General features: G+C 38.2%; 1 long non-coding RNA gene across 1 annotated transcript; it reads right to left on the bottom strand.

The window, feature by feature from the left end:
- Window positions 1-1,245: 1,245 nt before the first annotated feature.
- Window positions 1,246-9,010, bottom strand: LOC149122273 (uncharacterized). The gene is made up of 3 exons (XR_016220244.1): window positions 8,878-9,010; window positions 2,425-2,558; window positions 1,246-1,417 (listed from the first exon to the last, which is right to left on the bottom strand). It is a non-coding gene; the product is annotated as an uncharacterized LOC149122273 (long non-coding RNA).
- Window positions 9,011-12,317: the final 3,307 nt, after the last annotated feature.

Raw genomic sequence — 12,317 nt, 5'->3', positions numbered from 1 at the left:
TGTAACTGCTACCACACATGGGGTTGTTGGCAGTTATGACTACCACATTTTGCACTAGAGAATGATTTCTTTGTGAAGTGACAAAATGGCTAATTACTTACAAGGCAAAACAACTAAACAAAATTGTAGGTCTAGCCTTCAACTCTTGTCTTGACATGCCTTCTAAGAAGTGACATAAAGTTAGCATGAGGGTTTCTATGGTCTGTTGATGATCTCTGAATACTGAAACAAAAACGCCATTGAAAGATCTGCTGTTTGGATAAATTTTATTCTCAGAATCCATGCAGCTTAGTTTCATTCAAAATGATGTCTTTGAGACACACAGAGAACAGAGTGGGGAAGAAACTACTCTTTCTTGATTTTACAAATGAAGGGACAAAATTTAGACAATCATGATTTGAACTGAGTACCCACTGTTCAGAATTAGTTCAAATTAGAATCATTTCTCCTACAATGCACTGCTTCTTTCAAATAACCAAGGGACTCCCTAACTGTATGAATTTGGGTTTTCATCCACTTTGCCTCACGATTATGCATTGGTTCAGATTACTTCTGCTTCCTATTTCTTCAATCAAAAAAATGAAATGGCTCTAATTATTGCATTTAAAGAGAGCAGTCTGCCAAAGTTCCTAGTGAATATCATCCCAAACATTTTGAGGATACAATGACCCATACTTGTCAGAGAGATTTCATCCAGATACTAACAAATCTCTCACTAAATCATAGGATCCTTTAATGCTCTCCACACTCCCAAATTTTAAAACACTCAGTTCTTACACTGCCCCGAAATCTCAGTACAATTCCAACTAAGCTATAAATTGTCTTCTCCTGTGAAATGAACAAGCAGAAGTTTAATTTATGTTTTTATCCAATGCTGTCAGTTTCTGTTCTCTCTGTTGGGGAGAGAAAGGTAACAGAGTGGAGCTTCAAAGTTAGTATGTGTTAGTGCTAAGCAATCACTGCACGTGTTGCAAATTCACCACCACAATAAGACCCATAATTTTAAAGTATTATGTTAAAGTCATACATCTATAAAAATAGAGGGCACACACTTAGAAAGTATTACCTCAATTTTTCCAACAAAAATGATTTTGTAGCATGTCTATTTTTCTTATTCTTTTAATTATAGAATTGCTTATTGTGAATCTTGAAGTAATTTAACTAAAATGCAATAGGCCAGAGACAATATATCTCAAGTAAAGATTTTTTTTAAAACAAGATTTATTTATTTATTTGAAAGCATTACAGAGAGAGAGGGAGACAGGAAGAAAGAGAGATCTTTCATCTGCTGATTCACTCCCTACGTGGTGGTAACAGCCAGGGCTGAGCCAGGCGGAAGTCAGGTCTCTAAAGCTGGTAGCAGAAGCCCAAGCACTTGGGCCATCTTCTGTTGCTTTTCCAGGCTAATAGCAGGGAGCTGGAACGGAAGTGGAGCAGTCAAAATAAGACCCATATGGTGCCCATATGGGATGTCGATGTCACAGCACCACATCTGCAGCCCCTAAAAATTATATTTCATTGAATCCATATGCCCTAATTTTCAGTCTATGCTGTCCTTCCTTGGTTTGTGTTTGTCTCTGGATAAAGTACATATATGCATATGTGATTAGATGATTAACAAATGACAAATATAACATGATAGATTGGTAGATTTATAGATACAGATAAAAGATGTATAGATAGATGATGAGAAAGAGATCTTCAGGCTCTACCAAATTCCTCCTTTGTGCAAGTCACAGATATGTTTGGTGTGTCCTGTTGTTGCCTTGACTTCAGGTTTGTATAATTTTATTGTCCATTCTCAGCCAATTTCTTCTGCGTTCCAGACCTTGCATCAAAAAATCTGAAGATTTCTTAAATCTTAAAATCTAGATGTAGAAACAGATTTTCCCCTTTTGTCTGTTTCAGAATTGAGGTTAATGGTGGCCCACTGGCTTAGCAGTTAAAACATCTCTGTCCTACCTTAGAAAGCATGGATTTAACACCCGACTCTGGTTTCTTATTCTACATCCTGCTAATGTAGAACTTAGGAGGCAGCAAGTGATGGTTTAAGTAATTGGGTCACTGCCACTCTGATGGCAGACTTGGGTTAAATACTTATCTGGGGGCTGGTGCTGTGGCGTAGTGGGTAAAGCCACCACCTGCAGTGCTGGCATTCCACATGGGCACTGGTTCGAGTCCTGGCTACTGTGGCCTGAGCAGCCAGTAGAAGATGACCCTTGGGTGCTTGGGTCCCTGCACCCATGTGAGATACTCAGAAGAAGCTCCTGGCTCTTGACTCTGGATTGGCCCAGCTCTGGATTTTGTGGCCATTTGGGGAGTGAACCAGTGGATGAAAGACCCCCCCACCTCTGCCTTTCCTTCTCTTTCTGTGTAACTCTGCCTTTCAAGTAAATAAATAAATATTTTTAAAAAAATTCTCACCTGGGTTGAATTTCCGGGTCCTGACTTTGGCTCCAGGCTCAGTCTTTGCTATTGCAGGCATTTGGAAAGAGAATAAAGTGGACAGAGTCTCTCTCTGTATGTCTTTTAGTCTTCCTCTTTGTCTCTTTCTGTCTCTTAAATAAACAAATAAATCACAAAGTGACTATAAACAACATCTCCTATTGACATCAGCAAAGGCATTTTAAAGCTATAAGTTAAGGATAAAAGTAGGAATGAAGTATGACCATGGTGGCAAATTAAAATAACTCATCATGATCAAGCAAATAGATGAGCAACCAAGAACTATCTATCTATCTATCACTAGAATGTTTTGTGCCTCTTCTAATTTATTTAAAATCCCATAATAATGTTAAAATCATATAAAACTAATATATTGACCATTAAGGGTTTTTTTTTTCTTAAAAATACATATACAGCATTGCCACCAAGAAATATCAGGACTGGGCCTACTTTGAGGCACAGTGGGTTAAGCTGTCACCTGCAACAATAGCATCCCATATGGGAGCAGGGGGTTCTAGCCCCAGCTGCTCCCTGCTAATGCACCTGGATAGGCAGTGTAAGATGGATCATGTACGTGGACCCCTGCTACCCACACGGGTGACCTGGATGGAGTTCCTGGCTTATGGCTTCAGCATTGCCCAGCCGCAACCATTACAACCTTATTAGGAGTGAACTATATTAGATGACAGGGATCACTCTCTCTCCCTCTTTTTTCTCACTGAAATAAATAAAATAAATCTCTAAAAAAGACAAACACACATATATTAGGATTGACTTGGTTATGCTGTGAAAAGAAAAGCACTTCAGTTGCTTAAAGGACCAAAAGATAATGCTTTGTTGATGTCCTATCAATCAGACGGTTGTTGTTCATGTGCTTGTTCCCATCTGAGGCTCCAAGCTAACAAAGTGACCATTGCTTTCTGGACAGAGGGAAAGGGAGGGCCAAGAAACACATGATGTCTCTCTAAGCTCCAGTTTGGAAGGAACACAGATCATTTCTGTGTATACTCCCCTGACAACACAGCAAGTCTGGTGACATGACTTCAACTGGGTAAGAAAGATGCAATCTACCATGCTCTTTATGTTTCATCCTTTTTGGATTTTCTTTTAAGTGACTCTCTTTGGAATAATATACAAATCAATAAGTTCTTGTTATTGTATACCCTTACTATAGAGATCTTTGACTCAGAATATTTGTGTTTATTTATTTTTGTTTGAAAGGCGGAGTGAGAGAGGGAGATAGGAAGTGTGACAAAGTTAGAGATTTTCCAATGCCTGCAATGGCTAGGGCTGGGCCAAAACCAGGATCCAGAAACTGTCCTGGAGCTCCCAAGTGGGTGGCAGGAACTCACATACTTGATCCATCCCCACGTGTGCTTTGCATGAAGCTGGATCGGTAGAAGAGGTGGTACTGGAATGCAGGTACTTTGACACAAGACCTGGGTGTATCAAGAAGCAGATTATCTCACTGCACCATAATCTCTGCCCCTTGACTCTTGAACTTTAAGTTTAATCTATTTACATGTATCATGTCACTGACATACACTCTGCCATACTATATATTTTTATTGTTTAACTTTCTTTTAAGAGTCTTCTATAGGAATCATTATGGAAAAATAGGGTACAAAGATTTTTTTTTTTATTCTTTCCTGTTTTGTTGTTTGAATGTTGTGATTATCAGGCAGATAATTGTTTCAGGCTGTGATCTGAAGCCCAAATATCATAGGCTACATTCCTAAAGTGGAAAAAGATGGAGAAAAAGAATACAAAGAATTTTTAAAAATCCGTAATTCCTATATTTATACCAAAGATGCCTGATTACACGAGTTTGTCACATTATTCCCACTGCATTTGCACCTCCAATCTTTTTTAAAAAACAATTTTATTTATTTATTTGAGAGGTGGAGTTAGTGACAGAGAGAGGGAGAGATAGAGAGTGTCGCTCCCCGTCTTCATGGGGGAACGACACAGAACCCTGCCTGTTCTTTTGTCTGCTCGGCCCTCCCCGGGTTTGCTGCTGGTTCTTCCCGGGTTGGCTACTATCCCTTCCACCTCCGTGGAAGGGCAGTTCCCCCTGGCCACATTCCCCACTTCCGCAGGGGAGCGGCACACCGCCGGCCAGCTCTTCTCGGGGGCTGCACAGGTGTTCCTTCAGCTAGATGTTCCCCTTAGATGTTCCTGGTGCATGCCGTCTCTCTCCTCCTTTATAGTCCTCCTCCGCCAATCCTAACTCGGCTGCCCACACGCCGAGCACGCTGCTCTCCAATCAGGAGCAAGTCCTACAGTTTATTAGCTGAACTGGAGGCAGCTGTGCGGAAGCTGTTTACTTCTCTCCCAGCGCCATATTGTGGGAGAGCAGATGCATAGAATAAGTCTTAATTCCAGTAACTCAGTCCAGTCCGGATTGCTCCCCACAGAGAGAAAGATCTTCGCCTGCTGGTTCACTCCCTAAATGGCTGTAACAGCTGGAGATGAGCTGACCTGACACTGGGAACCAGGAGCTTCTCCCAGGTCTCTCACGTGGGTGCAGGGACCCAAGCACTTGGGCCATCTTCTATGACTTTCCCAGACCACAGCAGATAACTGACTCAGAAGAGGAACATCTGGCACACACCAGTGCCTATGTGGCATGGCTGCAAGGCAGGCGGAGGCTTAGCCTACATCACAGCACCAACCCCACATTTTCAATCATAAAGTGTCTTACTGATCATTATCATCTATACTTGAATCATCTTAGTTTTTTATTTAATCAATATTTTCATTTCATTGTTGACTGAAACACTGCAGTAGATAAAAAGACACGAAATCATGAAAAATTATAGGATTGTGTTTTCCCTAATGAGTTACTTAAAAGCATGAAATTTCTCCAGGAAAATTTTATGACTGTATGTATTTTTTAATTAGTTTTAAATTTTTTCTGTATATTCTCTGAGCTATGCAGGAGTTTAGCCATATGGCTTGGGTATGCCCCGAAAGTTTGTGTATTTGGACTTTTAATTCCTCAACCCAGTAGTACTGGGAGGTAGCTTCTGCTGAAAGGTATTTACATCACAGGTTAATGCTATTCGCATGTGCCTGAGTTCTTGCTCTTGCAGGACTGGTTTAGTTACCCTGAGAATGATTTGCCCTAAAAAAATCCAACAACTACTTGTGACTTCCATCTGTCCATTTGACCTTCAGCTCTCTTTCATAAGATGAAGCAGCAAGAGGTGCCCACCAGATAGAGTTGCTCAGTACAAGACTTGCCAGCCTCCAGACCCTTGTGCTAAAATAAATCTGCCCATTTCTTGAAAATTACTCACTGTTCTGTTACAGCATCAGACAAAGGGCTGAGACACTAAGAGCATTTGAAATTGTCCTAAATTTTAAAAAGAGACAGCATTTACTGAATCATCTACATAGGTCAGCACACTGACGAATGCTAGCTTCTCGGTAAAACGCCTACTCACAATTTCTCATCCCTTATCAGTACACTCCAGCATTAAATTTGCCAATCCTACCTTCAAGGATGTATACTTATTCAAGTATTTGGATGCAATTTTAGATGCATCTGGTACTAGTGTTTTAGTAATTAATTTCTCAAGAATCATACAGACATTGAATATAAAGCTGCCATGATTGGCCACAAAAATATCTGTATAAAGAGATTTTAAATCACATCCATAATGCAAAGCAACTTCAAAAGGAAAAGAAAACTGCATGTCCAGTGTACTTTCTGAATAAGGAATGTACATAATTCAGCTCCTTTTGTTTCCTAAAATTCTTGGATACCTGTTATCATAATACACTTGTTTATATCACACTTTCCATTCACAAAATTCAAAGTATGTTTTGATTACAAAGCACAAAAGTATGTATTACTTGTATAAAAATATAAAAATCTACATGTATAGATTCATTTTGAAGTATGGTCAGCTTAAGCATGTGCAAATTAATGATTTACTTGCTTCTTATGATCAATATTTCAAGTAGTGCCAAATGGTCATGCATCTATGCCACGTGGTATACTCCTAGACTTAGCCACTTGTGTGGTAGAAATATGCAACCCTTTTCTCTGCCTCTCTGCATCTAGAAATGCTATCTGTGAAAACATTTGAAACTCTTCAAGATTTACCCAGATGTTTATACAAGTTAATGATTTAAAGGAGAGTGTAGACAGTGAGTAAGTGAGGTTGGCAGATAGTATTAAGCAGTTTCCGCTAGTTAAAAACTACTCACTTATGAGTTTGCAAGTGTCCAGAAAACATCAATAGAATGGGCCAACATCACAATCTAAAATTCTAATTAAATATAGATAAAGTTATGTTTATAAAACAATATAGTGATTAAATGAAAAATGATATGTCATGAATATTATTGGAAACTCTTCAATGCATAGAAAAGAACTTGAACATAGTGTAAAAAAGGACAAAACCCAATTTATTTTTTTTTAGTGATTTCAGTGAGGGACTATGTTGTCAAAGCAAAGGTACCCTGAAAATGTCAGTGCTCATACTGACATTTATGAGAAAGGAAATATAGAAATAAATTAGAGATAATGTTTCCTGATTTCCAGAATTAGGAAATGAAATGAAAATTGAATGAGTCATAAAAGTTTAAGAAAGATGTAGTAAAAATTGATCCATATTGCTGCTTTATTGTTCTTGCAAAGCATGCATGAAAACTTTAGAAGAAATTAATATCAAATCATTTGTGCAAATAGAAGGAAATATTTTACAGAGCATTGTGGAAACATACTGCCTTTGGAAGGTCACAGAGTTGAAAACTGTAACTGATTAATAGGACCAATAATAATATTTGGATTGGCTAACAAAAGGAAGTTGGGGCCAGCTCCATGCTAGCTTCAGGAACTTTCCTCTGAACTTCATCCAAAAGCTCTTTCTTGCTTGGGGGCCTGAGTGAGCTTAATTAACTCCGTCTGACCCAGTTACACAGAGTAAAGGCATCAATCTAGCAGACTTGGCTTCCTTTCTTTTAAGGAGTTGCAGGTGAAGGTCTTCTACCTATTTTTGGTCTTAGAAAAGCCAATTGCTACTTGCTACAACACATGTACACACATAGTGAAGAAGAAAATGTGCTGTAAACTTGGCACTTTGACCTACAGTGATGAGTTCATAAAATGTCTGGCCCTGACTATGGAGGCAATTTGCCCTAATAGACAAAATATATAATGAAGAACCAGAAAATCAGGACCAGAAGGCAGCATCTTTCCTTGCTGATTATGTGATGTTGAGCAAGACGTTGGGTTTCTCCAAGTATTGTTTATTTTCCTACCTAAAAAACATGGAAATAATTATACTAAAATTCCATGAAAGAGGATTAATTAACCCCCCAGGTTATTAATAAAAAACTGAAATTAGGTTGAAAAATCTATACATAATTCGAGAAGTACCCAACATATACGAATATGGAATAAAGCTTATTTTTTTACCTTTCTATTTCCCTTTTTCAAAAGTTTTCTTGTGCTGTTTGTGAGTTGTCAAAGTTTGTACTATTCCTGTCACATCAATACACATGTACATTAATCCCACATGATTTCATTTGGACCCATGGAGTATGACTGCTGCCTTAACTAATAAAAAGAAGCTAATCAATGAAGGTTGACAATGGGAAAATACCTGCAGAGGAAGATGTTTGAGTTGGCTTCATAATATTACATCTCCTTTACAATATTTATTTACTCCTTGGGTATTTTTGTCTTTCCCAAGATGGAATCAGAAATTGATGGTGTCAATTGACTAAATTGTGTTATGGACAGTAAAGTGAGCAACAAGAATTGAGCCTCTTCCATAGTATAGAAGTAATTTGCCCAGGAGATAAATTTTGAACTCTCCCCTCTTCTCCTATGGTCTTTGAGAATGCTAGTTGAGTTGGGGGATAGAAAACCTATTGGATGCAACAGGCCTGACCTCTAAATTGCCACATAAGGAACACCTGTCTGCCAGCTATAACACATACTGGGCTCCTTTAAGCAGTTAGAAATAAACTTTTATTTTAAGCTACTGAAATTATGGGATTTGTTAAATCTATCAACATTATACTGACAGATACCCACTACTAAAAGTTAAATAAATCTAGGCCATGCAAATAGGATGTTTGTACATGCTGAGGAAAAACTGTGAATATTATATGGAACTTGATAATATGAATTTCCAAAATTATGTTTTACATGGAGCTAGAGCATTTCTCTTGTATCCTAACTAGTAGTTGGCTTCCATATAAATTATACAGTTAGAGTACATTCAATTCCAATGCCAGACAAAACCAAGAAACTGACATTGAAGACCAATGAAGAATGAATATTCTTCCCTTTTATATTTAATTAATTATACATTTACTTATTCAAAAAGCTGAGTGACCGAAAGACAGGAAGGAATATACACAAAGAAGATAGAGATCCTCCATGCACTTGTACATTCACCAAATACTCACAAAAGCCAGTACTGGGTCAAGACAAAGTCAAGAGCCAGGAACTCCATTAGGGTCTCTCACATGGGTAGCCATGACTCAAGTTAGACCATCATCTGCTGCTATCCAAAGCACAATGGCAGAAAGCTGGAATGGAAGCCTTGCAGCTGGGACTTGAACCAACCCTCTGACATTAGATGCCATCATCACTGTGAGTGGTGGCTAAAACTGCAGGGCCACAACACTGGCCCCAAGAATCAGTATTTCCTTCTCTTCTTAAGGAAAGCTCGTGTTATGCATTGTTGTCTTCTTTGTAACTATCAGCCTCTTTCTAGTGTGAATACAAAAAAGGGTTGGCTACCCTTGAAGGAATACTAAGTCTACTTACCCGATCTTGGTGTGTTCTAACCTACACTCAAAAAAATAATAAATTTAAATAGGGTATAAAATATTACATCTATTTAAAGAAACTCCAATATTTAAAGTAGTTTTTAAAAATATAATTTAGAGAGTATACTTTCACTAGAACTCATTGTCCTCCTACCTTCTAAAACTTTCTGAAAATCTAAAATAAAAATTTCCTGTAAACTTTCAAAAATTTTGAGAAAGTATTGCAAATAATACATATAACTTATATATTAAATATATGTTGAGACAGTGATGATTACCATGTATATTATACAATGCTGCTTCAAAAATTCATGCGAAAATGATATTAAGACAAGTTTATTTTGATACAGTTTTGAAATCCATGCTTAATTCTTTATAACATGCATTTCCACAGACTTTTTGAAGGCATCTTGTACATCATGTTAATCATTTGAAAATAAGAAATTCTGTAAATTACTATGCTCTGTGTAAAATAATAACAGATCTGAAGGCACAGAGAGGGAGATAATATATTTGTTGGGCTCTGTTGAGGCTTTGTCTAATTGTTTCTTATTTACAAGATTTGAATAGCATTTCTCTGTGCATGCGATACAAGCTGGGACATTCAATGGTAAAGAATTTTACCCTGCATGCAATGTAAGGGTGAGAGACTTCTGTCCCTCTTTCTTTTTAATAGGAGGTTACTTGTGCCTTCACCGGCAAAGCATTTTTTAACACTTAATCCTATTTTGTTATTAAGCTACAATTGCTGGATGAGCTGGATTAATTCACCTTCCTCTAATTTATCCTGCCACTCTTATCTAGTAATGTCAGACCTTATGAAAAACACCTGTGCTTCTTAGAGGGCTCTTTCACATCACGCAAATAGAATTACCTTGATTAATGTGGGGATTGTCAAATGCTGGTTGATAATTACATAGCATGGTCCACGCTACCCTTCAATGAAATCTGAGGACAAACACCTCAGCCAGAACAATTAGCAGTTTTGGATTTCTCAACGAAGCCAGAATTGCAGCATCAGTTCCCAGTGAGTATTTTCAGGATACGAAGGGAGGGAAGCTTTGGGAGGACGTGAAACTCATCTCTGTTGGAGACAAACTAATTTAAATGTGAGTTTTCCTCTTCAACTACCTGATACAGGACTGAGTTGCAATGTTGCCTACTAAGCTGTCAGTGAATATTAGAAAGTCAACAAAAAGATTACAAAGCACTCTTTGTAATTTACCTTAATTACTGCCTGTAGTAATTAAGAAACTGTACTCCTAAAAAAGGAGAAATGCAAGAGGATTGTTATTAATACATGAAATCCTCCCAGGTTCAAATACCACAGTGTCTGTTATAAATAATTCCCCTACCTCTTTGAAAATGTATGCATTTATTGGAGGGGGTCTACAAAATCTAAAATTATACTTTTTAAATTGGTAGTTATGTTGCTATAAAATGAATTATAACAATTCCTGATTATTTATTATGAATATCCTAAAGTATCAATGTGAAGGCAAAAAATCTAATTTTTTTCAATGAGTCTGTTATGGATACAAATAGTAACTTCTAAAATTATACAACTGTATGCTTTAATAAAATACTTCAGTAAAATATTTCCTTTGAGATATTCTGTTCCTCCATAGAGTACATTTTCATCAAACAACTTTGAATCAGAGGATGGCTAAAAACAAACCAAAAAGCGAGAAAATCACCTTATTTGGAGTAATTATTAGTTTTTGACATATGGTACATGCAAGCTTTGAAAATCCCTGAATGATGATGCCCATGCTCTTTTGATCTTGGGAGTTGATAGCTCAGACAAGGAATTGGCCCATCCTTGCAGTCCATTTCTAAGTTTTGCTATTTTCTATTTTCTTAAGTATATAACTTATTTGAAAGGCAGAGCGAGAGTGAGAGATATCTTTTACCTGTTGCTTCACTCCCCAAATCTCCACAAAAGCCAGGGTCATAACAAAGCCTGGAGCCCAGAACTCTGGAGAGGTTTCTCACATGGCCAGCAGGGACCAAAGTACTTGACCCATCAATCTCTGCCTTCCAAGGTTGAAAGAAGGCAAATCAGAAATGGAAAGGGGCAGGAAGGGGGTGGGAAAGCGTTGTGGTGCTGTGGGTTAAGCCACCATTTGTGAGGCTGACATACAATATAGGCACCTGTTCAAGTTGCAGCTGCTCCACTGCTTATCCAACTCCCAGCTAATGCCCCTGAGAAAGCACAGGGAGATTTTCCAAGTGCTTGCTCCTCTGGCACCCAAATGGGAAACCAGAATGGAATTCCAGGCTCTTGGTTTCTGCCTAGCCCAGACCTGGTCATTGCAGTCATTTGGAGAGTGAACCAATGGATAAGCGATCTCTTTTTTGTGTCTCTTCCTCTCTTGTGTTACTCGTCTTTCAGATAAATATGTAATCTTAAAGTGAAAGAAAAGGAATGGAGACAGGGCTGGAATCCAGGCACTCAGATCTGGAATGTCTGCCATTCCAAATGGCACCCTAACTGCTGCAACACAATGCCTATCAGATTTAGCTCTTTTCTGAATGAGCCTCACCCCATTTTCTATGCTCCCGAGGAAAGAGAACCCCACAACTGCCCTATACTAACAGCGTGCTGGACCTGAGGTGCGTATATAAGGCAAAGAGAGTCTAGTAGAATCTCAGCCAGCCCCCATATAATCCATTCTGCCGGACCAGATCAAGCCAATTAGACATCTTTCTCAGAGACATCAATTAAGGATATAATAAAGCTGTTAGGAATGGAAGCTCAAGTTCAAAGATGTTAAAAGTTGTTATAGGAACCCAAAGTTTTGAGTAAATACAAATTACAATTAAGAAGAGGCAAAAGCAATTGGCAAGCAGAATAATAAACACATGGCCACACACAATGGAGGAAAAGAAGAGGGGTACAGTGTCAAGAGAAGCAGTGAGCCTGTAGGGACCAATGGTGGCATGTCAGTATGGGAATGAGAGAGCTTCAGAAAGTTCATGGAGAAAAGAATTAAAAGATAAATGCATGTGGTGCAAGAAATATTGAAATCACTGCATAGTTTATGGTAGATTTTCCGTGAACTTTCTGAAGA

The sequence above is a fragment of the Oryctolagus cuniculus genome, chromosome 14 (genome assembly GCF_051225735.1).
Source record: "Oryctolagus cuniculus isolate XC-2025 breed Fujian yellow rabbit chromosome 14, ASM5122573v1, whole genome shotgun sequence".
In the NCBI taxonomy this organism is placed as follows: Eukaryota; Metazoa; Chordata; class Mammalia; order Lagomorpha; family Leporidae; genus Oryctolagus; species Oryctolagus cuniculus.
Note: the sequence above shows the minus strand (reverse complement) of the source record. Positions and strands in the feature narration are given on the sequence as shown.